A 25,774-nucleotide genomic window follows, 5' to 3' on the forward strand; every position below is an offset into this window, starting at 1 on the left:
ATGTTGTCTTTTGACTGATGTTACCCATCTGTTCAGTGTCCCCTGATCAACACATCTCATTTGTTGCTATATAAAATATCATGACTGTGTTTTGTCCTTCCACCTGTCTCATGACAGGGTCCTGACCTACTCACCCAAGTAACTGAAGATGATTCATAGATTGCTCAAGAACCCAACTAATGGCTACTTTATATTCATGTCTTACAAACTGATGAAACACAGGTTTTTGAAGCACGTCTTTGTTTTTTTTTTTTTTTCAATCTAACCTTTAGGCTTTTTCATCTCCCCTACTTCACATCATGCACAGCACCCAACTGTATAACATTCACACTTCTGTGTCAGAAAATAAATTGAAGAAGCAGTAGAATTATATGATTATATTGACAGTGAAGTATAAATTTATATTGTTGCCACTGTTTCTATTGTACAAATGTATGGCATATTATAGAATTCAGTGACCTACGATGATGTGTATGTGAAATTCAACCAAGAAGAGTGGGCCTTGCTGGAACCTTCCCAGAAGCAACTCTACAAAGATGTGATGCTAGAGACCTGTGAAAACCTCACTGCTATAGGTAAGACTGCAATTTTTCTTTCACTTTTAAAATAAAGAGACAACTTTTATTTTGTATTGATCCTCTTCTGTAATTCCAATTGATAATGAGGATGAATGAGGTAAATAAATCAGGCATGGTTCTAAGGGTCACAGAAGATAGTGATTTAAGTTTTCCCTTAATAATAACATATTTCCAATAATATATATTTTCTGGTACTATATTTTAGACTACAATTGGGATGACCATAATATTGAAGAACAGTTTCAAAGTTCTACAAGTAATCAAAGGTAACTTTATGTGCATGTTGATACAGATATAAATCTTAAATTTTAATGTGTCCTGGAAGTCTGGTGTTTTTTGTTTGTTTGTTTGTTTATTGGTTGCTTTTTATTTTCTGTTTTTGAAATAGATTTTTTTTCTGGGTATCTGTGACTTTCTTAGACTTGCTTGTTAGACCAGCCTGACCTCAAAATCACACAGATCTGCCTGCTTCTGCCTCCACAAGTGCTGGGATTGAAGGCATGTACCAGCACACATGGCTGTGTCCTGGAAGTTTTAAAGAAAAGCAACAGTGTAAAAACACCACTGCTTTAAGTGTACTGATGATGATTAAAATCTCATAATTCCATGTACTTCAATGTCAGGTATCTGATTTGTGTTTACAAGGCACTCCCCTAAGATAGAAGAAAATAAAATAATATTGTAACAAAAATACCATTTGAATCATATGGACATTATAGCTACTGACTTGAACTGCCAATCTGTTTAGTCTCATTCTATCTACTCAGATATTGTAAGAGGTATACACACTGAATTGGTGATCAGTATGTGTCCAAAACCTTCTAATAAGCAAAAATTACATAGTAGAACCAGTGTTACTAATTTTCGTACAGTAACATTGTAAAGTTTAGTGAAAGGAGCAGCTTATGAGAATCAAGAATATTGTTTGGAGAAACCTTAATCCCTGACATGTCTATGATGAACAAAAACAAACTGTGTTAATTCAATGTGGGAATCGTTAGTATTTTTGTAAATTAAACTGGTATATCATATGTCAAAATGATTCTAAGACACATGAGCATAGGAATATTGAAAGAAGCAGTGTACCTGTCTTTCTCCAAGAACAGTTGATTTTGTAGAAGTCCCCACTTTGAGTAGATTTCCTATATGTGATAAACGGTTACTGTTAATTGGTTTTTCAACTTCACTGAGACTTCTTCAGCAAACTCATACTGATGAAAATACCTATGAATACAAGGATTTTGGAACTTCTTCTGCTTGTACTAGCTCATTTTGTAAATGAAGTGTCATTCATACAGTACAAAACTTTATTGAATGGGATTGCTGGGGTAAAACTCTGAATCCTTGCAATACACTTTATATATAGGAGAAAACTTCTTATAGAAAAATGATGCTGTAAAAGAGAATCACATAACAAATGTTCTTATCATCACAGGGATCTTAAAAAATACCCATTATAAAGGGGAATATCATGAATATAAATAAAGTGATAAAAGTTAAAAATTTGATTCTTCTTTACCATCAGGCCAAATTATAAAATTAATTCATATAGAAAAACATATTTATTAGTGTAATGAAATGACTGTGGTAAATCTTTCACATGTGCTACTTATCTTTGCAGGCATGAAAGCAGTCATACTGGAGAGAAACCCTTTAAATGCACTCTATGTGGTAAAGCCTTCCCCTATACCACTGATCTCATAGGGCATAAAAGAACACACGCAGGAGAGAAGCCTTACAAATGCAATCAATGTGGTAAAGCCTTTGCAAAAAACAGTCATCTCATAAGCCATAGAAGAACACATACTGGAGAGAAACCTTACGACTGTAACCAGTGTGGTAAAGCCTTTGCACGAAACAGTCATCTCATAAGCCATAAAAGAACACACACTGGAGAGAAACCTTATGAATGTAATGAGTGTGGCAAAGCCTTTGCAGAAAACAGTCATCTCATAAGCCATAAAAGAACACACACTGGAGAGAAATTTTATGAATGTGACGAGTGTGGTAAAGCCTTTGCAGAAAACAGTAATCTCATACGGCATAAAAGAACACACAGTGGAGAGAAACCTTATGAATGTAACCAGTGTGGTAAAGCCTTTGCACAAAACAGTGCTCTCATAAGCCATAAAAGAATACACACTGGAGAGAAACCTTATGAATGTAACCAGTGTGGTAAAGCCTTTGCACAAAACAGTGCTCTCATAAGACATAAAAGAACACATACTGGAGAGAAACCTTATGAATGTAACCAGTGTGGTAAAGCCTTTGCACAAAACAGTGCTCTCATAAGACATAAAAGAACACATACTGGAAAGAAACCTTATGAATATACCCAATAAGATAAAGCCTTTTCACAGCAGAGTAGTCTCCGAAAACAGGAAAAGACACAGAGTGGAGAGAAGCCTGGTGAGGGTAATTAGTGTGATAAAGCCTTTGCATGTAACAATCATCTCCTAAGACAACAACACATTCTGGAGGGAAACCATATGAATGTAACTATGTGGCAAACCCTTTGCACATAAAATCTCCTAATACATAAAATAACACATACTGGAAAGATGTCTGACTGTAACCACTGTGAAAAAACTTTTGGACTTCAGAATCATCTTCACACTCATGAAAGAAATCCTAATGGATAGAAAGCCTGTGAGTGCTTTTAACATGGTGAAACCATTCCACATTTGTATAATCTTCATCATCTTGAAAGGATTCATAAAGGAGGAAAAACTCATGAATGTGTTAAAATGGTGAGGCCTTGCACAAATATAGAGTTATCATCATCATAAAAGTATCCTTACTGGTGAGGGATTCTGTGAGTATAAGCAATGTGGAAAGGTATTTGTGTTCTTTGGTCCACTGAGATCCAACAGAACTGGAAAACTAGCTCAATTGAAATGACCTCCCTTTTCTGAAGGGGAAAGGGAATAGGGGCAATAGGAATGGAGGGTAGTACAGGGGGGAGAGAAGGGAGGGGGACTACAATTGGAATGTAAAGTACATAAACTTATTTTTATATACAATGAATGTTAAATATCAATTACATGCAAAATTATTATATAATAAAGTGTTTTGGGAAGGCTTACTGATAATACTGGTTCTCAACATTTACTGTTTTCAGTTACTTCACTTTACACAAGAAACTTTTAGTCCAGTGGATGAATATGTAGGGAATGGTGAACTAACACCAGCCAGGAAGTTCTCTGAGAGTATCACAACAGTTGTAGCCTGTAGAAGTTTCTTTGTTTACACATACCTTTTGTTCCAAGGGGTTCTACTGAAAACCATCACAACCCAGACTGAATTTTGAGATGTGAGGGAGGAGGCTTTTTTCTTCCATGTATGACCCTGCTGCTGGCCTAGTTGTGTAATCATGGCAAGGGTGAGTTTTCCCTGCCTGACTTCATCTGGAGAATGCCTTTAGACATAGATGCCACCAACCAAATTTGATAGATGGCCTTTGACACAGATCCCTGATAACTCTTCCCTCCCTTCAAATATAGGATAATTAAGTTCCATGTTCTTGTTCATATGATAGGAATGTACTGTTTACTGCAAATCAAGCATCCTTGAAGTGCTCAGTTTTAAACAATTATCTACACCTATCCTTGCAGCATCCCAGTCACTCCCTAAGGGGTATATATACCCTCTGTTTTCTGGAATTAAATTTGAACTTACTTCCTGAGGTGGTTCCCAGAGTGTTCTGATCACTGTTATTCTTGTGGGTGTCTTCCAAGCTTTATACCTCATCTTCTGGCCCTCTTTCCTTCCTGGGCTTGTGGGAAACAGCCTCCAGGCAGCAAGAGAACCACGTTCTCTGAAATGCTTGTGAAAAAAATGTTTCACACTTCATAGCATTTAAAATTTCACATGTTTCTGGATGTGAGATGGTAAATCAAACACTGTCTTGGGAGTGGGACTCTTTAAAATGAGTTATACCTAGTGTTTATTTCACAGTAAGCTTGCAGGCAAGCTTCATAGTATGAAATCTTCTGAGGTGAGCACAGTGGCCTATGCAGAAGTAATAAGTGCAGAAATTTTATTTCCCTGTTTTTAATAGCTGAGTAGTGTTCTGATAATATGTGGATGGATGGCAGAGGAGGGGAACTCCTCTTTTGAGTGGACTATGGAAAAGGGTTTGGGGGAAGAGGGAAGGAGGGTGGGACCAGTAGGAGTTGAGAGAGTGGCCTTATATAGGGGTATACAATGAATAAATTGTGAAAAAATAAAAATAATTAATAAAATAAAAATGAATTAGAAAAACAAAACTTGACAGCAAAAATTTGAGTCCAGTCTGGGTACCCGCCCTCCTTCAAAGAAAAGAAAGAAGATATAAAGAAAGGAAAGAAAATTAGAATCTTTGTCTTTGCCATCTTTCTTCCTGGTGAGCTCATTTTTTAATCATTACCTAATGGAGACCATCCTGCTCTCTCTGAAGTTTATATTTCCATAGATGTAGGTTTCATACCTGGAACAAATGGCAGAGGTTCGTATTTAACGTATCAAAACAGACCTAGCTGCCAATTTTCTCCCAACAATCCTTCAGTTCTTCCATGTTATATGATCCTCAAGGCTGGCATAGCCCACCCAATTCCATGAATTCTCCTTCCCAGGGCCTGAGTTAACCTCATTCCTCCCTCCCCCATATATAGGCAAACTATTTTGGCTACCTGGTCCTGTTGAAAGCCATGCAGGAGCAACAGCAAAACATCTGTAGCACTCATGGAATTTGGCTCCCCTGTTAGCGTAGTCATGATGAGTTTGTATTGGAGAAGCATAATCCCAAGACCTGCTTATACTGAGGACTTTGGGCTGTTGTGGAACATAGCTCTGTTTGATGCCATTATGATGCCCATATTCCTCATAACATGAGTTGTATGAAAAGTCTAATGATGCTTCTAGCCCCCTCACTGGGCAATATCACTGGCATTTATTTTTAACAATGCTTGATCTCTTTTCATAGATCAAGCTGAGCAAATTAATGAATTAACCACTGCTCTTGAAAGGGACCATAGTTGTAGGTTTTTAGCAATGACCATTATACTTAGAAAGAATTTGGAAAAAGATTGTTTAACAAGGTTGGAGAAGATGTTTTTGCTAATGTCTGTGATGTACAAAACCTTAGAGAATAATTTAAAGTTAAGAAAAGTACACTCTTAATAGTAAATCCAGGGATGTTAAGGCTGACGAGCAGAAGCAATAGCCCAAGGTAGCATTGGCCGATTGTACACCCTCAAGCAGGGTCTGAAACTGAGACAGCAGGTGATTCCCCTATACATGTTTCCCCCCTCAGCTTATTGATATGATTTAAGAAAAAAAATATTAATGAGTAGATGCACACCCCTTTGAGATTTAAAGTATAGGTGCCAGTACCATGCCACTTTTTATTACTGTTGCTCTATAGTATTACTTGAGCTCTGGGATGAAGATACCTTCAGAAAATCTTTTATTGTACATACATGTTTTTATCAATTCTGGGTTTTTGTTTTGTTTTGTTTTACCATATGAAACTGAGAATTGTTCTTTCAAGGTCTGTGCAGAGTTGTGTTGCTATTTTGTTTGGGATTGCATTGAATCTGTAGATTTATTTTGGTAGAGTGGCCATTTTTACTATGTTAATCCTATCAATCCTGGAGTATGGGAAATCTTTCCATCCTCTGATATCTTCCTTGAAGTTTTTCTTTTTCATACAAGTCTCTCATTTGCACGATTAGAGTCACACCAAGGTACATTATGTTATTTGTCGCAATTGTAAAAGGGTGTTGTTTCCCTGATTTCTTTCTGAGCCTGTTTGTCTTTTATATACAGGAGGGCTTCATATTTTTAATTAATTTTGTATCCAGCCACATTGCTGAAGATGTTTATCATCTGTAGAGTTCCTTGGTTGAATTTTTAGGGTCATTCATGTGTACTATCACATCATCTGCAATACAAGCTGGACTGGATGTGGAGAAAAAGGAACCCTCTTCATTGCTGGTGGGAATGTAAACTTGTACAACCACTTTGGAAATTAATCTGGTGCTTTCTCAAAAAAAATTATGAACAGTGTTTCTTCAAGATTCAGCTATACAACCCCTGGGCATATATTTAGAAGATGCTCAACCATACAACAAGGACATTTGTGCAACTATACTCATAGCAGTTTTGTTCATAATAGCCAGAATCTGGAACCAACCTAGATGTCCCACAATTGAGGAATGGATTTAGAAATTGAGGTATATTTATGTTGGGCCTGATAAGACCTGCCTTATATACCTGAGCCTAGCTCACATTTGGAGACCTGCCTTTATCTTCTGATTTAAGAGGTGCCACTTCTGGACAAAAGTGATTCAGCATATCCACCTTAAAATTAACCCTGCCTGTTAACTGTTACATGGAGTTTTGTCACTGGCCTACCTCTCCTTGCACCACTTAACCTCACTCTCTACCTCACTTCCTTAATCCTGCACCTTGACCCAAACCTATAAAAAAGACCACTAAATTCAAAAAACCGAGTTCCTGGTTCTACAGATCTCCCAGCTCAGTGGTGTTTTATTCCCTGGGGCATCTGGGGAGATTCAGGCCATTGACATTCATCATCCACAGAGGGCATTTAGCTGGACTGGCCACCCTCCTCTCAGCTCTACCTGCCAGATATTGACCCAGCACATGGGGCCTCCTGTGATTATTTGCTCGAGGGAAGAATGCTGACAGGCCAACTGGTCTGCAGGTGAGTGTACCCACGTTGAATATGGGGCAGTCCTATGGAACCTTTACAAATTTTGCTTAAAAGTAGGGGTTTCAATCTGCTTTCTACTCAAGCACTTCAAGTACGGAAGTATGTTATAAAGGTTGCTCCATGGCTGCAGGATGAGGGCACCCTGTTTGATTGGACACCTGGGACAGAGTAGAAAGGCTGGTCAACAGAGCACAGGTTCAGGATGGGGATATCCCCCCTCTGGGAGTCATTCCCTAGTCACAGCCCTTAAGGTCTGGTTCCCTCTGAAACTGCCCAAAGAACATAAGGATAAGCGTTCAAGACAGGAAAGTGAACCTGAGGAGGAACTCTTCCCCCCCCAAAAAAGGAGGAAGGTGCTGGGGCCAAAAGCAGCATTAAGTCAGATGATTAACCCACTCCCCAGAGACAGAATATATATCCTTCTTTAGATCCATTTGAGAATAGTTCCTGGTCAGTCCCTACCCCTCTGGCTGTACCACTGAAACAGGGCTCACTTACTAACCCCTTCCCTGACTCCTCTATACCCCCTCCATATTTGGAGTGACCCATGGAACTTTTTCTTGTTACCACTGCTCCTGGGGTGGCTGGTCCCCCTGGCTGGGCTCCTTGGGGAGCTCTAGACCTCAAGGAACTGCATATGGCAGTGTCTGAGGATGGGGCCAATTCACCTTGGGCTGAGACCACCCTTGAGAGGCTGGTGTGAATCAGTCATGCACTACACGAACTGGATGGACCTTATCAAGGCTGTCCTTTTGGGGCTGTCCTTCCTTAAATGGTTGGCCTTTTACAAGGAGGAATGCATGGTCCAGGGGAAATGCAATCAATGAGTTAACTCCCAGGTGCCTATAAATTATGGAATGCTTTCAGGCACAGCTGACCAGTATTCCACAGGCCTCCAGCAGGCTGCTCTCTGAGACCCTTATCAGGAGCAGATTAGAGCAGCAGGCTTGGCAGCCTGGAGAAAGCTAAATGAGGGGCCTATAGAATCCCCTGTTTCAGGAATTATACAAAAGGCCTCAGAGGACCTCCCTTCCTTCATAGACTGGGTAGATAAAAGTCTGAGAAGAAAGTTTCCCCAGGGGAGCTTCATCATCAGTTTGTTAAGTCACTAGTGTGGGATGGCATGAATTCAGATCAAAAGCTTGCCTGTGTGAGGATGTGTAAAATGGGGATGGGTAAGTGGATTGTCACCACTAAAGATGTAGGCACCACCTCCTTTCAGGCCAGGGCAATGGCTACCACCGTGCAAACAGCCTGCCAGGAGGAAGTGACTGCCTTAGTCAACACCCTTCAGCAGGTCACTAGGACTCAGGGGCGGACATGCTTTGGCTGTGGACATAACAGCCATTTTAAATGAGAATGCCCCAACAGGTCTCAAAATGCTCCTGGTGCCAGCACAACAGGCACCTTACTGGGCAAGCCCTGTCCCAAGTACAAAAAGAGTTTTCACTGGGCCAAGGATTATAGATCCCAATTTAATCATAAAGGTAAACCTTTAAACTCCTCTTGGGGCCATCCTCAGCCCCGTTAAATAAGGGAAAGAGAGGGACCAAAGTTCATTGGACTGTCACCCTGGTCACTGGTATGAGACCTAAAATGATACTCACAATTGGGGACAGGAGCTTTCAGTTCCTAATTGATGTGGGGGCAGACTGTACTGTGAGAAGAAAGTAAGAGGCCCCTCTCTCCTGGCAGCTGGTCCCTGGCCCATCCCTAATGGGTGTGGGTGGACAATCAAGTCATAGGAGACTGCCAGCTGGTGGCCTTGGGTGGATCCTGATGACAAGCAAGGAGAAGTGCTCCCCCTATTGGTCCCTGGTCTTACTCCCAACCTTTTGGGACAGGATGTTCTTGGTGAAGCCGAGGCCTATATTACCACTGATCATAAGGCCCTCTACCAAGACATATTAGACAATGAGAAATATGAACAGCAATTTGAGCAGGGATGAAATGTCCATTCTAACTACCGGGATGATCCTTATTTTGAGCAATTAAAAAACAAACATTCTCTTGTTCACTCCCAATTCTAAAGGCCACTGCTTGCCCTTCTATCCCCAAAATTCGATGGACCCCTGGGGACCCAGTCTGGGTTGAGCAGTGGCCTCTACCTTTTGCTAAGCTAACGCAGTTAAAAATTTTGGTCCAACAGCAACTCGATGTGCGACATATAAGGCCCTCTGCTAGCCCTTGGAATTCACCTGTTTTTTTTTTATTAAAAAAAAAAGGCCAATGGCTCTTAGAGACTTTTCATGATCTAAGAAAGATTAATGGGAGGATGCTATCCTTTGGGACACCTCAAAGGGATTGCCCTGGATACCTGCCATCCCTTGTGTTCTCCATTTGACTGTAATTGATATTAAGGATTATTTTTTCTCTATCCCACTCGATCCCAGTAATACAGAAAAGTCTGCCTTTTCATTACCCTCAATAAATTTTCAGGGACCAGATCAGAGGTTTGAGTGGACAGTGTTGCCTCAGAGCATCGCCAATAGTCCTGCTATGTGCCAATATTATATGCTGCACCTTTTTAGTCCTTTAATAAATCAAACAGATGCCTTATTTTATATCTATATGGATGATATTATTTTGGGGAGTTCCAGCCTTGCCAGGTTGCAAGACTTGATGACTAAGTGACTTACTATCCTTAAAGACAGTAACTTTAAGGTGGACCCTGAAAAAATTCAGACACTGTCTCCCCTTTTAAGATCTTGGGATCCACATTGTTTCTTGAGGGGGTCTCACTGATGAAGCCACAGTTATATTTTCAAGATTCTTACTCAATTCCCTAATTCAATTCCAATAACTGAGAGATTAATTGGATGCAGACATGGATTCCCATTTCCACAGAGGACCTATCCACACTTTTTGACATTTTAAAGGGCTCTGATCTTACTACAAAATTTGTTTTATCCTCACGACATCAACAAATTTTGTGAAAGGTTCAATAAGCTATAGTTACAGCAACTTTAAAGAGGTTTGAGTCTGACATTCCTGTCACCCTGTATCTTTTTCTCAGTGACATGCTCTGCACTGCTTTATTAGCCCAAGATGAAAAAAACCATCAATTGGATTCATATTTCAGTTGGAGGGACCCCACAGGTTTATCCCATGACTCACCAAATAGCAGATTACATTATTAAAGGAAGAGATATTTCAGTAAGAGTGTTTGGCATGGAACCACACTCTGACAATTCCCTACAAAATAGGTGACTTTACATGGCTTCAGAGAAACAATCCTAGGATTGCCTTAGCCTTGGAAGGGTTGGGGGTAGGTATTATTAATTGTCACTATGGTCACCATAAGTGTATGAGCTCCTTTTCACGTTTATCCTGGAGACCACCAAGACTTTTTCACCCCCAACCAAATCCCAAATTTCTAACAATATTTATGGATGGTGGAAATAGGGGAGCCTCATTAGTGGTTTATTCACCCCACGGGCCCAATATTAAAATGACACCTGTCCAAGCCATTTCCCAGGAAGTTGAATGCTCGGCCCAGGTCAAGGAGCTTTATGTAGTTGTACTTGCCTTGGATAAGGTTAGGGAGCCCTTTAATTTGTTTTTAGATAGCCTTTATGTTGTAAATCTGCTACCTTCCTTAGCTGAGGCCCATATTAAATTAGATGCAAATCCCATAACTCCTCTTTTGATTCAGGCCCATTTTTTTTCTCCAACAGTGAGCTTACCCCCTATACCTACACCATCTCAGAGGACATCAAAACATTCCCAGATTCCTGTGAGAGGGAAATGAGCTAGCTGATAGTTTGGCATCTGGGACACAACTAAATACAGTGACTGAGGCTTCAGACTTCCATTATTGACTCATACTAATTGAAGAGGCCTCAAAGATAAATTCCCACAAGTCCCTGTTAAATATCTTAAAAAGATTATCAGAACTTGCAGGTCATGCCAACCCTTCCTTCAATTACCACCCCTGCAAAAGTCAGGTATCAATCATAGAGGATTGTGTCCCAATAATCTTTGGCAGATAGATGTGACTAACTATTCCCCATTTGGCAAAATAAAATACATTTTTCTTTCAGTGGATACATTCTCACATACATGTTGGGCCTCAGCTCATGCTGGAGAGAAGTACAATAATGCTATTAGTCATATGCTTCAGTGTTTTGCCACCTTGGGTCTACCTGACAATATTAAGAGAGACAATGGTCCATGCTTTATAAGCAAACCATTTCAGGAATTCTTACAGACATGGAAAATTTCTCATACTACTGGAATTCCTTATAATCCAAAGGGCCAAACCATAACAAAAAGAGTTAATCATACTTTAAAGATTCAATTATAAAAACAAAAGGGGGAATCATTACCCCCTCATGATCAATTGAAACATGCATTATTTACTTTAAATATTTTAAAATTTTCAAAAGATAATCAGTCACCATTTCAGAAACATTGGTCTATCTATATCTACTCCATATAGTTCCATAAGAGTCAGATTGAGAGATTCATTGACAGGAGCTTGGAGAAGACCCAACCCTCTTCTCACAGCAGGAAGAGGATTTGGATGTATATTCCCCAAAGATGAGAAGAGGCCCATGTGGGTTCCAGCCAGAAATATAAAATATTTGCCACCACTAAAAGATGAGGATGACAATGATGACCCCTCTAGGAGGCTATCTACCCCTGAGAAGCATTCTTTTATTCCCCCAGAAACCAATGAAAATGTGGAAGACGATCCTTTTCCTTGTGACCCTTATGATCAGTGAAGGGGGATTTGGAGACCTTGCCAAGGCCCAAGAGGTTATAGAAGAATGGGGCCTAGCTCAGTCTGCTTTGGCATGGAAGGACAGAGGGTCTGTTGGAACTATGAGGCCCCCATTGGCTATACAGACGGTGAGGGTGTTCAAGCCTTAATTACCATCCACTGGTTTTATTTTAATATTTAATATTAAATATTTTAAATTACTCCCCTGTTCCCTTTTCCATGACCTTTCCACAGGGGACTGCTTTCAGGTACTGCCTCATCCTGATAATGGCAGCATTGATGTTAGGAGTGTCCACCCCTCCCTCTGTCACTCTAACTCCTTCCTGGAGTTGCCTCCCTTTTTGCCTCCCCCTCCAACAGTGTTTTGTTGTGGGGAAGGAATGGCCTTTAGACTCCCTGCCAGAAGTAGTTCTTCAAAACAAAAAGGTTTTGGACCCACTAAATGCCAAAAAAGTTGGCATCTGCTTGTTTTTTCAGGAAAAAATGCTGCTTCTACACCAACAAATTGGGCATTGTCAGAGATCAAATCAAAATCCTCTAAGAAGACTTGGAGAGATGATGCCATGAACATCAAGAAAAATCCCTGTGGAATGGCTTTCATGGCCTCCTGACTTATAGTCTTCCTCTACTTGGACCCTTGCTTTTCCTCCTTCTCCTACTTACCCTTGGGCCATGCATTCTTAACAAGCTTGTGCAGTTTATCCAGCAGAGGTTAAGGGCAATTAAGCTGCATCAAGTAGAAATATATTATCATCCGTTAGTTACTCAGGAATCCAATTGCGCCTAGGCCCAGGCATCTTCCTAGAAAAGACCCCTCTGCTCTACATCTGACCAATAATGGGTAAGACCCAGATGTGCTAGGAAGACCTAAGACAGGTCCTGGAGGAGCTCCTGACAAGCTCCTGACATGGTACTCAATGAAAGGTAAGATCTCCATGTGGGGTACAACCTAAGATAGGGTCCGTGTCTGCTGTCAAATAAAAAAGGGGGAAATGTTGGGCCTCATAAGGCCTGCTGAATCTACCTGAGCCTGGCTCGAGTTTGGAGAACTGTCTTTAGCTTCTGATTTAAGAGTTGCCACTTCTGGGCAAAAGTGATTCAGCATATCTGCCTTAAAATTAACCCTGCCTGGTAACTGTTATGTGGAGTTTTGTCACTGGCCCATCTCTCCTTGCACTACCTAACCTTTCCCTCTATGTCATCTTACCTCACTTCCTTAATGCTGACCCTTGACCCAAACCTATAAAAAGCACTACTTTATTCAATAAACTGAGTTCCTGTTTCGACAGATCTCCCAGCTCGGTAGTGTTTTATTCCCTGAGGCATCCAGGGAGGTTCAGGCTTTTGACAATCATCATCTTGCTTAGCCACAGAGGGCGTCCAGCTGGACTGGCCATCCTCCTCTCAGCTCCACCTGCCAGATACTGACCTGGCACATGCCTAAAAATATATTCAAGTTCTAATGAAAATATTTAAGGAAACTATGGGAAGAAAAATGTGAATTTGACCTGTAACTTTTCATTTTATGTGCAAAAAATTAAATGAAGCAGACTTCACTGTTCCTACAGAAACAACTGAAAGTGATACCTTAACTGTTGTATTTCTAACCCTTCAGCTACTACTGATCTCTCTTCCAAACAGGGAGGCCCCATAGAAGACGTCTCTCTGGAACATGAAGGTTATCAAAAGATGGGCTATGGCTCTGCAACCTTTCATCCCCAATTGTGCATTCAGGCAAATCTAGTCCTACTGAAGCCCATATACATAACAAGGATGAAACATTATTTAACAACTTCTTCCTCCCACATGTACTGTGTCACAGAATGTGGAATCTGCAATATCCAACCTACTTAACACCATCTACACCTGAGAAACCTCTGCATCTCAGAAATTGCTTTAGTATCCTGAAATTGAATTTCCTTCAATTGTGCCATTGAAGCTGGTGGTACTAGAAAGGCAATAAAAAGTCTAATCAAGTATTACTGAAGCTTGATCCCCATAACCTTATGTCTACTACTTTCAAAACTATGTATAGAATTTCTCACACAAATTGGGATGTAGAAAGCAAGGTTCAAAACTTCTAGGAACCAGATATTCTGTTTTCTAATCTGTCTTTCTATTGTACAGCAGAAGCAATGACTGTGTGTGCATACTGACAGTACTAGTATAACAACCGCAACTTTCCACTGCCATGGCTGTAAAGCCTCCATGTCCCCAGGGAAACCACACACTAGAAGAATCAGACAACAAGGGCTTCTGCCCATCTCACCACGTAGACCAACAAAACCACAGTATGACCCAGGTCCATCTCATTCCCAATAGACTATTATATGTAGTTCAGTAGACTTGTTCATACTGGCCTGTGGAGAGCACACTTTACACACATAAAATAGTGTGATTTGTAGCCTCCCTCCTTCCCAGGTCCATGTCATTCCCAATAGACTCTTATATGTAGTTCAGTAGACTTGTTCATACTGGCCTGTGGAGAGCACACTTTACACACATAAAATAGTGTGGTTTGTAGCCTCCCTCCTCCCAATACCTGCATTAGAGGAGAATTTGGGAAAGAATTTGCACACTACCTCCTACTGGTGTTCCTGATTATTAGGGCTAGCCAGAGTCTCTTATTAACTTGGACAATCCAGCTGGACATCAGGACACTAGCAGTGAGCTCCTCTTCTTGGGAATCAGAGATCAAGTAACTCAGACAGCTGAGGCCTTCCCAGCTAAGGGCAGACAGGGTCCTAGTCTGAGAAATATTTTTTTCTGTATGATTTTCCATTCTCCAGGAGCTCTCCCTGTTCCTCTTAAAAGGCACATTCATTTCCACATTCAAGTCCAGTGTAGATCCCTACCTCATTGCTGAGAACTCTTGCTGCCAATTTTTAATCAAAGTCAAACAGTAACAACAATTAACAAAAACAGTCGTCATCGATTTAAAATTAATGAGCAGTAAATGAAACTTGCCTTCTGGCTTGACAGGCAAGTCTCCCTGGAGACACTGATTGGACAGAGTGTCGTGAGTGACATGAGCCCTTCCCTTAGGGTTAGTGCCTGATGAAGATATACAGCATAATAGTCCCAGTCCCAGTTAGCCATTCATGCCCATGCCTTTTCCAGACCTGCAGAGATGTGCATTTCAGTAGCAAATGTGTCTGTCTTCTATCTATCTTCCCACCTGCCCCACCAGGCAGGGACCATCATTTCAATCAGCCCTGCTCAGTGGCCTACTCCTACCATTTATGGGCAGTGACACTCCACTCACCATGCTGGGACTTTGGAACTTGCTTGAACTTTCCTCACAACACCTAGCAGCAGTGCTCAGAGCACTTCACATGGAATCATTTAAGCTGGTCAGCTACAGAACAAAACCTCCAGCATAACTCCCTGAAGAACCTGCCTCTTATCCTGACAGTCAAGTCTACCTCAAGGCCCTGATTGGCCAATTTGTCTTGAGTGATATGAACACTTTTGTTAGGGTTAGAATATTCTGAAGGTACATAGCCTATTGGTTCCTGATTCAGGTTATCCTTTACAGGGACAAAACGTTTCTAGGTATGCAGAGATTTGTAATTCAATAACATTTGGTGCCTTATCTAATAGCCTTCCTGTTTGTCTTTCCATCCAGTCCAGGGAGTACCCACTACTCTACCTAGTGATGCACACCATCCTGTGCCTCCCATCTGTGAACAATGACCCTCCTATCACCATTTGGGGCCTTTGGAATATCCTCGAGCTTGCCTCAAAATCTGTGGTGTCCACTCTCAAATCTCAGAACACTGGGGCTTTCAAGCCTGCTCAGAAACAGAGCAGAACCTAGAGTGCTGCCTCTAGAAGGGCCTGCCTTCTCTTCTGCATGGAGGCCCTGATTGGCCCTTTAATCTTGAGTGATATAAACACCTCTGTTAGGGTTAGAATGTGCTTAAGGTACATAGCATATTGGTTCTTGGTTCAGGCTTCCTATCCAAGGACAAAACTTTTCCAGGTCACCCACGAATACTTCCTTCCCCTTCTTCTTACTGTAATCAAGGTGGATAACTAGTATAATGAAATTGAAGTGGAGTTATCAGTCTGTCCCACAATTACAGAAAGAGAGTTTAGGAAACAAGGGTTTGAGTTTTTTCTTATGTTGGGTTCAGGTAAACTGCAGCTACTTTTTAAATGGTAGGCATGAGACAAACCTAACAGAATAGCAAGAAAGTAATGATAAACACTGAAGTTCATTATTGTTAGCCTGAACATCTTCTTCAGTGAGGAATGGAAAACGAAACAGATATACACATATATATCCTTCAACGTTCCATAGATGAACAGAACTCATAGAATAAATCTCTCTGTATATAGAAAGTTTATTCATTCAAATATCTCACAAGCTGTAGTCCAACTAGTCCAAACAATGGCTGACTATCAATGGAAAGTTGAAGAAGCAAATAGTTATTCAGTGCAGGTAGCTGAATATCTCAGATGGTCTTCAGTATATAACAGAATTCCAAGGAGTAGCAAAAAAAAAAAAAAATGAACTTGGTAGCCAGAGGTAGGGCAAGCAGAAAAAGAGAAAAAGCTAATACTTTCAATGTCCTTTACATAGACAGGATATAATCAGACTAGACACAGCTGTGGATGAGATTAAAGGTGAATTTTATCACCTTAAAACACTCAGATTAAAGAAGGATTTTTCCACTTCAAAAGATGTGAGTATGAAAAATTCCCCACAGTACCCAACTCTTTGTGTTTGCCGTAGGTCCAGATATAGTAAAAATGACTGCCTAGACTAGCCAACACACTAGGCAATGCAGAAGAACTGAGAAAGAGTTTTTTTGCTGGGGCAGGCAATAAGAGCATGTGAGCCATTTCCAAAGCAATGGTTTTCTTCAACAAAGCAAGCACTGGGATTTCACTTTGGGAATATGGATAGGACCAAATGTGGGTTCAACTACTCTGAGCCATGCTAAATAATATCTATGCTAAATTAAATCCTATTCTGAATGTAATCACAATGTAAAATCAGAGCTTTAAGGGCACTCTTTGCACAAAATCATTCTGAAATATATGCAATTTCAAAGAATGATGGACAGAAATGCCTTTGGAATTTTTATTTTGGACCACAATTTCTTACCTGAAAATCAAGTAAATGACTCCACTAAAGTAGATGCTCAGGAGGTAATGCCTTTTAGTAATCATGATTTCTGATCTATCAGATTGATGTTTTAATGCAACATTTCCCACTTATACAAAGGACAGAGAGCACCAGTTCAGAAAACTTCAATTCAAAAATACATCTGTCAGCACTGTGGACAGTATCCTTGAGGGGAAACAAACCTATAAATTGCAATACACTGTTTATTTTTTAAATCATTTTGATACATGATACTTCCACATAGCAATGAATATTTTAGAATTTGATCTGTGGATATTGGCATGGCGGCACACACCAATAATAACAGCACTCAGGAAGAATGAGGCCCAAATTTGCTGCCAACCCAGTCTACAAATTGAGAACAGGACAGCCAAGGCTACACAAGAAAATTCTGTCTGAAAAACAAACAAACAAGCAAACAAAAGAATTCACTCTGTGGACCAAGCTGACCACAATCTCAGAGAGATTAGCCTACCATGGACTCCCAGGTCTAGAATTACAGGGATGCACTTCTGAGCCAAGTGGAGATATGTTTATAAAATGACCTATCCTTGAATCAAGGAACAAAATTATAAAATAAGATGTACAAAGGAACCATTTTTCTTTTAATGAACAGTACTAAATCTTCAAATGCTACAATTATTTACACCTGAAAAACATTTCTGCCATCAATAAGTGTTTTTTTGCTTTAATATTATCTATTTAAAAATGTTTGTGTGTATACAACTATGCTACGGTATATATGTGCCAGTGAGAGGACAACTTGTTATTTATTATCTACATCCCATATGTGAGTTCTCAAAATGGAACCCAAAGAGTCTTAGCCGGTGACCAAAATGGCCCTCATTTAGGTTGAAAAAAATTATGTATGTGCTAGTGTGTGAGTTTGCATATACAGCAGCAAACTGTAAAATTTATAATTAAAAAGTATAAATTTTTTAATATTTATGCAAATATTAAAAAAATTGTAGGAGTGATAATTGCTACCCAGAGGTTGAGCTCAAATCATCAAGGTTAGCAACAACCAACTTTACCTACTAAGACAGTTCTCTGACATTCACTTATAGTTCTGAGAAAGTGTTAAGAACAAGTATTTACTCCTAAGAATGAAGTAACACATTTCAAACCAGGAAATCAGTAAATTATTTTCATTTGTTAAGAGCATTTATTATTCAAATAACATCATTTTCTTCCATCCTCAGATGACAATTTGTTTATAATCTGAATAGAAGATAATATTGTATGAATATACTGTTTCAACTAAGTTTGAGTACCAATGAGTTCAGGGGGAAAGTTTGTGGTATGTAAAACTGGCAAAGTAACCTTGAAGATCGTGTAACAATGACAAAAATAATCCCCAGTGTCACACACCCTTCATATATCTGCCATGACCTAAGATCCCTTACTTACATTACGGACACATAACATGCTTTTTTTGAAATAAATCTCGTTTCTGTTACATTATCTAATATCTCTAGATAATTCTCTTAGAAGGCAGTTCTTCAAGATGTGACATATAGTAAATATGGGAACATAAAGAAACATGGGACATCAAACAATATGTACATACATAAACACATACTATTGAACATTTTAACATTAATTAATTACTGACATTTAAGCAAGGCTGAAAGCAAAGGAATTTATGAAAACATTAAAAAAGTACCACGCTTTCTCAGAGACCCTTCCTTGAAAACTATGATCACACACTACCTGACAGAAATAAGCAATGGACCACATAGATGATGATGGAGATCCCATTCTATACATTCCAGCAGAAAAATACCTATCATGAAGTAAATGCATTAGAACATGAACAGCCGCCACAGAAAGAATACCAGAACAACCTAATAAACTTCTTCGAATGGATTTGCTACACATACAAAAAACTTTAATACCTACTCCAATGTCTCAAATTACTGACTATAACCACTGTTGGTGATATCCTCCATTACATTTAAGCGAACATGGTAAATCATTTACTTCCTCCAAGGCTATAGTAAAAACAAATTTAAAAGTTTATTTTCTCAAAATTGAATACATTTACTAAATCCAAAGTCATCAAATCTTATATACAAATAGGGTCGCTCTCTTCTATGAGTTCTTTTCTACTTCTCGATCTCAAGATATATAAAGATTTAAGATATTTACAGTACTAGAGACATGGATTGGCAGTGAAGTTCATTCCCAGAACCTAGGTCAGGTTTTTACAATGTTCTATAATTCCTGTTACAAGAAGTTCATAAGGTCTGTTCTTCATGGAAACCAGAATGGACAGGAACATAAACTCAAAAAGACATACTGAGATCACATAACAGAAATTAAAGCAAATTCTTAAACTAATATGTTTACTCATGAGTGTGTTGTGTAGGCATTCATTCCTGGAACTCAGGTGTTGAGGCATCTACCAGTTTCTACAGAGTTTTTCTTCATAAAGTCCTTCATGTAATAGAAATCAAACATGTAGTTTTGAAGTCAGAGAAATGAATCCTCATTGTTGGAATCATTTGTGAACAGGAAAAGCAGCCCTCTTGAAGAAGTATGTTACTTGGCGTGGGATTGATAGTTTCAACTGCATAGCATCTGTAATTCCCACTCTCTGCTACATGCTGCAGGTTGAGGATGTGAGCTCTGAGCTTTCTGCTTTAGCGACCATGTATGACACTTGTGATTCCCATTTCATAGAGATCCCATATCCCACTGGAACCGTAAGGCAAACCAACACATTTGGAAGTTGACATTGTGTTTTGTTACAGAAATAGCACTAATACACACACATAAATTTTATAACTGAATGATTTATTTCAAGTAATTGAAGAGAATTGAGAAATCTATGAAGGTTACCTTACGGTTTAAATTCCTAGGCCTTTTTTCCATATTGACTTTTAATTGGAAACAAAAGAAGGATGGAATGTCATAATGCATGAATACATTGTTGACACTTGTTAGAATTTTCCTCCCAAATAATCTCCTGTAATTGAATGCAAGTTAGTTGATCAAAGACCTTCACAAATCTTTTATCCTAACAGATTTTCTTGAGAATGAGTTCTTTCAGGTTCTCAAAGACTACTGTGATATGCAAAGGCTTTAAGAGGTTGCTCACACACCAAAACTTTTACTCTTCTATACTGGTACAATGAAGTGCAAAAGTGTACCATACTGACTACGTTCATAAGGTTTCTCTGGAGCATGACTTTTTCTTCTGATTTCAAAGACAACTCCATGAAAAGGATTTACCACATTGCTTATCCAGAGGGTCTTAGTGCAGTATGTGTTCTTCTATGTATGTGGAGATAATTGCATTAAGAAAAGGTTTTATCACATTGCTTACATGTGTAAGGTTTCTCTCTACTATCCCTTTATAGACTTTGACTTTCAAGTTGACTTTGACATGCAAAACATGCAAAATTAATTTGCATGTTGGAACATGGTAAAAAAATTAATACCTATTTATTGCTTTTTAGGTACCAGCCTCCACTAAATTTTAGAGTGACATTTTACATCAGGTGACACCTTCAATGACATAAACAAATCCCATATCCCTAAATCATGACTGATTAAAAAATTAGTTGTAAAACAGCACATATATTATGATTTTTAAGCTCAGAACCTCTATAACTTTCTGGTTCACTGGGTGGATATGTATCACAGATCAGTTCCCAAGAGTGCTATGTTACTAATCATTAAGTAGTTACTGGTGACAATAAATTTTTGTTATTTGCATTGAGCTAGTGTTTGAGTTATTTTGGATCCAGCAGACCAAAGTATACAAAGGCCTTACCATATTTCTTATATTTTGAGAATTTCTCTCCAGTATGAACTTATGATAATGAAGAATGTAGATATGTACAAAACCCTCATATTTAACACATTTATAATGTTTCTCTCGAGTAGGAATTCTTTCATGATGATGAAGAGTATACAAATGTGGAATAGCTTCACCATGTTAAATGCACTCATAGTCTTTCTGTCCAATATGAATTCTTTCATGAATTTCAAGATGATTTTGAAGAGCAAGTTTTACCACATTGGTTACATTTGTAAGGCTTCTTCCCAGTATGTGTTCTTTATCTTATAGGACAATAATATTACATCGAAAGGCTTTATCACATTGGTTTCTCTCCAGTGTGTACTCTCCAATGTACATGAATATTATTATGGCATTTAAAGGCTTGACACATTAGTTACATTAATAGGGTTTCACTGCATGAGGTGTTCTTGTTCAAGATGACTCTTACATGAAAAGCCTTTATGATATTGGTTAAATTCATAGAGATTTCCTGCAACATGCATTTTTTATACTTAAGAGATGACTGTGTTGTACAAAGGAGATGCCACACTGATTACATTAATAAAGTGTTTTTTTTTTTTTTCTCCAGGGTAAGTTATGTTTTCAGAAATTACTCTGAAATGCATACACATTATCACGTTAGGTAATTCAAAGGATTTCTCTCCAGTATGTGTTCTTTTATGGACTACCAGATGACTGTTCAGTGCAAAGGCTTTACCTCGTTGGTTACGTTCAAAAGGTTTCTTTCCAGTGTGGGTTCCTTTAGGTCTTAGGAGATCACTGTTACATGCAAAGGCTTTACCACATCATTTATGTTCATAAGTTTTATCTCCAGTATGGGTTCTTTTATGTACTAAGAGATGACTCTTACCTGCAAAGCCTTTACCACATTGGTTACATTCATAAGGTTTCTCTCTAGTGTGAGTTCTTTTATGTACTAGGAGATTACTGGTAGCTGCAAAGGCTTTACCACATTGGTTGCATTCATAGGGTTTTTCTCCAGTGTGAGTTCTGCTATGTAATAGGAGAGCACTCCTTCGTGCAAAGGCTTTCCCACACTGGTTACATTTATAAGGTTTCTCTCCAGTGTGAGTTCTTTTATGTATTAGAAGAACACTGTTATCTGCAAAGGCTTTACCACACTGGTTACATTCATAAGGTTTCTCTCCAGTGTGCGTTCTTTTATGTCTTAAGAGATGACTGTTATCTGCAAAGGCTTTACAACACTGGTTACATTCATAAGGTTTCTCTCCAGTGTGAGTTCTTTTATGAATTATGAAAACATTCTTGTATGCAAAGGCTTTACCACACTGGTTACATTCATAGGGTTTTTCTCCAGTGTGAGTTCTGTTATGTGAGAGGAGAGTACTCCTCTGTGCAAAGGCTTTACCACATTGGTCACATTCATGCGGTTTCTCTCCCGTGTGAGTTCTTTTATGTAGATGGAGATTACTGTTAGTTGAAAACGCTTTACCACATTCATTGCATTCATAAGATTTCTCTCCTGTGTGAGTTCTTTTGTGTATTTGAAGATTACTATTACATGCAAAGGCTTTTCCACATTGTATACATTCATAAGGTTTCTCTCCAGTGTGAGTTCTTTTATGTATTAAGAGATCACTACTATGTGCAAAGGCTTTACCACACTGGTTACATTCATGGGGTTTTTCTCCAGTGTGAGTTCTGTTATGTAATAGGAGAGCACTCCTCTGTGCAAAGGCTTTATCACACTGGTTACATTCATAAGGTTTCTCTCCAGTGTGAGTTCTTTTATGTCTTAGGAGATGACTGTTGTGTGCAAAGGCTTTACCACACTGGTTACATTTATGGGGTTTCTCCTCTATATGTGTCCTTTTATGTCTTAGGAGATAACTGTTATTTGCAAAAGCGTTACCATATTGTTTTGATTCATAGCGATCCGCACCAGTGTGCATACTTTCATATGTGTGGGAATTCCTGTGATGTGCAAAGACTTCATCATATTGAGTATCTTCAGGGGGGTTGTGTCCACTATGACTGTTTTCATACCTGCAAAGATAATTAGCACATATGAAAGCTTTACCACATTCATTACACTGATGAATCTAATTGTCCATGTCACATAATTTTACATTTTGGTTTAAAGGTAAATAGGAATTACATCTTGAGTTTTCATCATTATTTTTACTTTCATGGTGTTCTCCTTCTCTAGCGGTTGTTTTGCATATTTGAAAATACTTGTGATGGTAAAAATATTCACCTGGCTCACATTTATATCATACTTTTTTCTATAAGATATTTTTCCACAGATTTATAGAAAACTGCAAGACCTCAAAACTTTAACACAGTGGCTAGATTAATAAATTTCCCTATACTGTGCACCATGGTAAATTGGCAAAGATAAATGTGACAAGCAGAAGAATTTTATATTCTTAAAACTACATTTTCTGAAGTGTGATTTTGTGAGAATTCCTAATGAAGTTGAATGACTAGTTAATTGATGTTGGTGTATATTGTGTGAAAATGTGTCAGTGTGTGTGAGAGAATGCTGATTGTTGAGTCAGCAGAGAGCTAAGTGCTTACCAGATTGCAGAATTGCTCTTTTTATGGCTCATCACCTGCCCTATATTTTGTAGATATTTGTCCATCCTTACTTATCTTTTGTAAATAATAAAGAGCTGACAACTGATAGCAGGGCACAAAATGGAAACCAGAGCTTCTGAGAGAGGATTGCTGGGAAGAAGAAATCAAATGACAGGCGATTCACCAGCAGGGCACTGAGGGTAACAGATGGACATGGAATTGAACAAAGAGGTACAGCTGGACATGTATTGGGACACTGTGCTAGGTTCATTTGAGTTAGGGAAAAAAGGGTTCAGAATCTGACTAAATTGCCTAAGCTGTAAAGTATTAAAAAAGCCTCTGTGTCATTATTTGTACTGCTTGCATCTCTGAATACCCCATGTAAAGCATAATAGGTATCACCTTATAAACATCTACTCAAAATGGGGAATACTACATATTTTATTTGTTCTGGGTGGTACATTGTTTCTTTCAATAAACCTATACTAATATGACTTGTATTCAGTGTGATATATAATAGACCTATTAAAAGAAAATTAATAAATGACATGGTTTTATGTTGTATTTACACATTTGATTTTTGTTCATCATAGACATGTGCTATAGGGATTATGGTTTTTCCACAATATTCTTGACTCTAAAAAAAACTGCACTTCTCACAAAACTTAGCAACATTACTATAAGTACATGAGTAATCCCAGCTTTACTATGGACTAGTTTATGAGGATAATGTTTTGGACATACTTTCATCACCTATTTAATGTGAATACCTGTGGCAATATCTTAGTTATAGGAGATTAAACAAATTGCAGATTGTACCTTACAGTGCTAACAGGTCTATGATTTAAACATTGATCTTGCATAAGGTATGATTTCCTTGTATTCTTTGTTAGAGGAGTGCCTTGCAAACACACATCAAATACCTAACATGAAGGTACATGGTTTAGTAACAAGTTAGTAATCCTCAATAAATACACTTAAAGCAGCTCATTGACACTGTTCCTTCTTTGTCAAATATGTCTTCCAGGACATATTAAAATTTTCACAGAACCATATTCACATCAGCTTACAGATGAAAATTACCTTGAATGTCTTCTAGAACTTTGACAATGCTATTCAACATTATGACCTTCCCAATTATAACTTAAAATAGAGTAAAAGAAAATGTATGATTTATTATTGGAAATAAGGCTAAATTTAGGTCATGATATTGGTTCAATCAAAGAACCATTGACCTCCTTCTTCATCCCTCCTTTCTTCATTCAGAAGAAATTACAGAAGCGTACCAATAATGAATAAAGAGTTTCCCCATATATTAAAAAGTAAAGAAAATTCATTGTTCTACCTATAGCAGTGAGGTTCCTGTACGTCTCCAGCATCACATCTTTGTAGAGACTCCTTTGGGAAGGATCCAGCAAAGCCCACTCTTCTAGAGTGAAGTTCACATGCACATCATTGTAGGTCAATGTACTCTGAAATATCCATACATGTGTACAACAGAAAGCATGATACTTAGAATACTGAAAACATATACTTCATTTACAACATTTTCACAGAATCCTGTTGTTTCTTCTGCTTATTTTCTGACACACAGTTTCTAATGAAATACCTAGCTCCATTCAATAGGAAACTGTATAATGAGGTTCACCTCTCTAATTTCTGCATCCTTTAATAAGGATATATACTTTCAAGAAAAATGCCAATTAAGAAAGAGAGAGAGCATAAAGATTCAACAGTAGTAGGCCCACATAAGAGAAAGAGTATAAATGATTCCTGACTCTAAAAACAATGAACAAGCTGGGTGTATTTTCTGATGTCTTTAATCACAAAATCACTTAGGAGATAGAGGCAGGGTTATCTCATAAAGCTAGATGCTAGCCTGCTTTATGCAATAAGTTCCAGGACACTCAGAGGTACATAATAAGACCCTGAATATTATGCAAAAATTGATCAAACAAAAAAGAAAGAACTTAAAAATCTTTCTCAAGTTTCTACAAAGAGTTATACATTCTTTCCAGTTCAGAATATATGTCAAGAAACCTGAAGTGCCTCATTTTAAACTGTAACATTAGTATGATCTTGCTAAAATGAAATATATCTTTGAACACTTACAAAGGACAGATGAAAATTTTAGCAATGTAAATGTTGGTAATAATAAGCAACATGGGGGATGGAGGTATGGCTCGGTGATTAAGAACACTGCTCTTCCAGAGGACCCAGAGTAAATTCTCAGCACCCACATGACAGCTCATAGCTATTTGTA

The 25,774-nt window shown here is 38.6% G+C and overlaps 1 pseudogene; it reads right to left on the bottom strand.

The window, feature by feature from the left end:
- Positions 1–25,130, bottom strand: part of LOC132650950 (zinc finger protein 431-like) — a 113,225-nt pseudogene extending 88,095 nt beyond the window's left edge.
- Positions 25,131–25,774: the final 644 nt, after the last annotated feature.

Source organism: Meriones unguiculatus, assembly GCF_030254825.1.
Source record: "Meriones unguiculatus strain TT.TT164.6M chromosome 13 unlocalized genomic scaffold, Bangor_MerUng_6.1 Chr13_unordered_Scaffold_37, whole genome shotgun sequence".
Taxonomy (NCBI): domain Eukaryota; kingdom Metazoa; phylum Chordata; class Mammalia; order Rodentia; family Muridae; genus Meriones; species Meriones unguiculatus.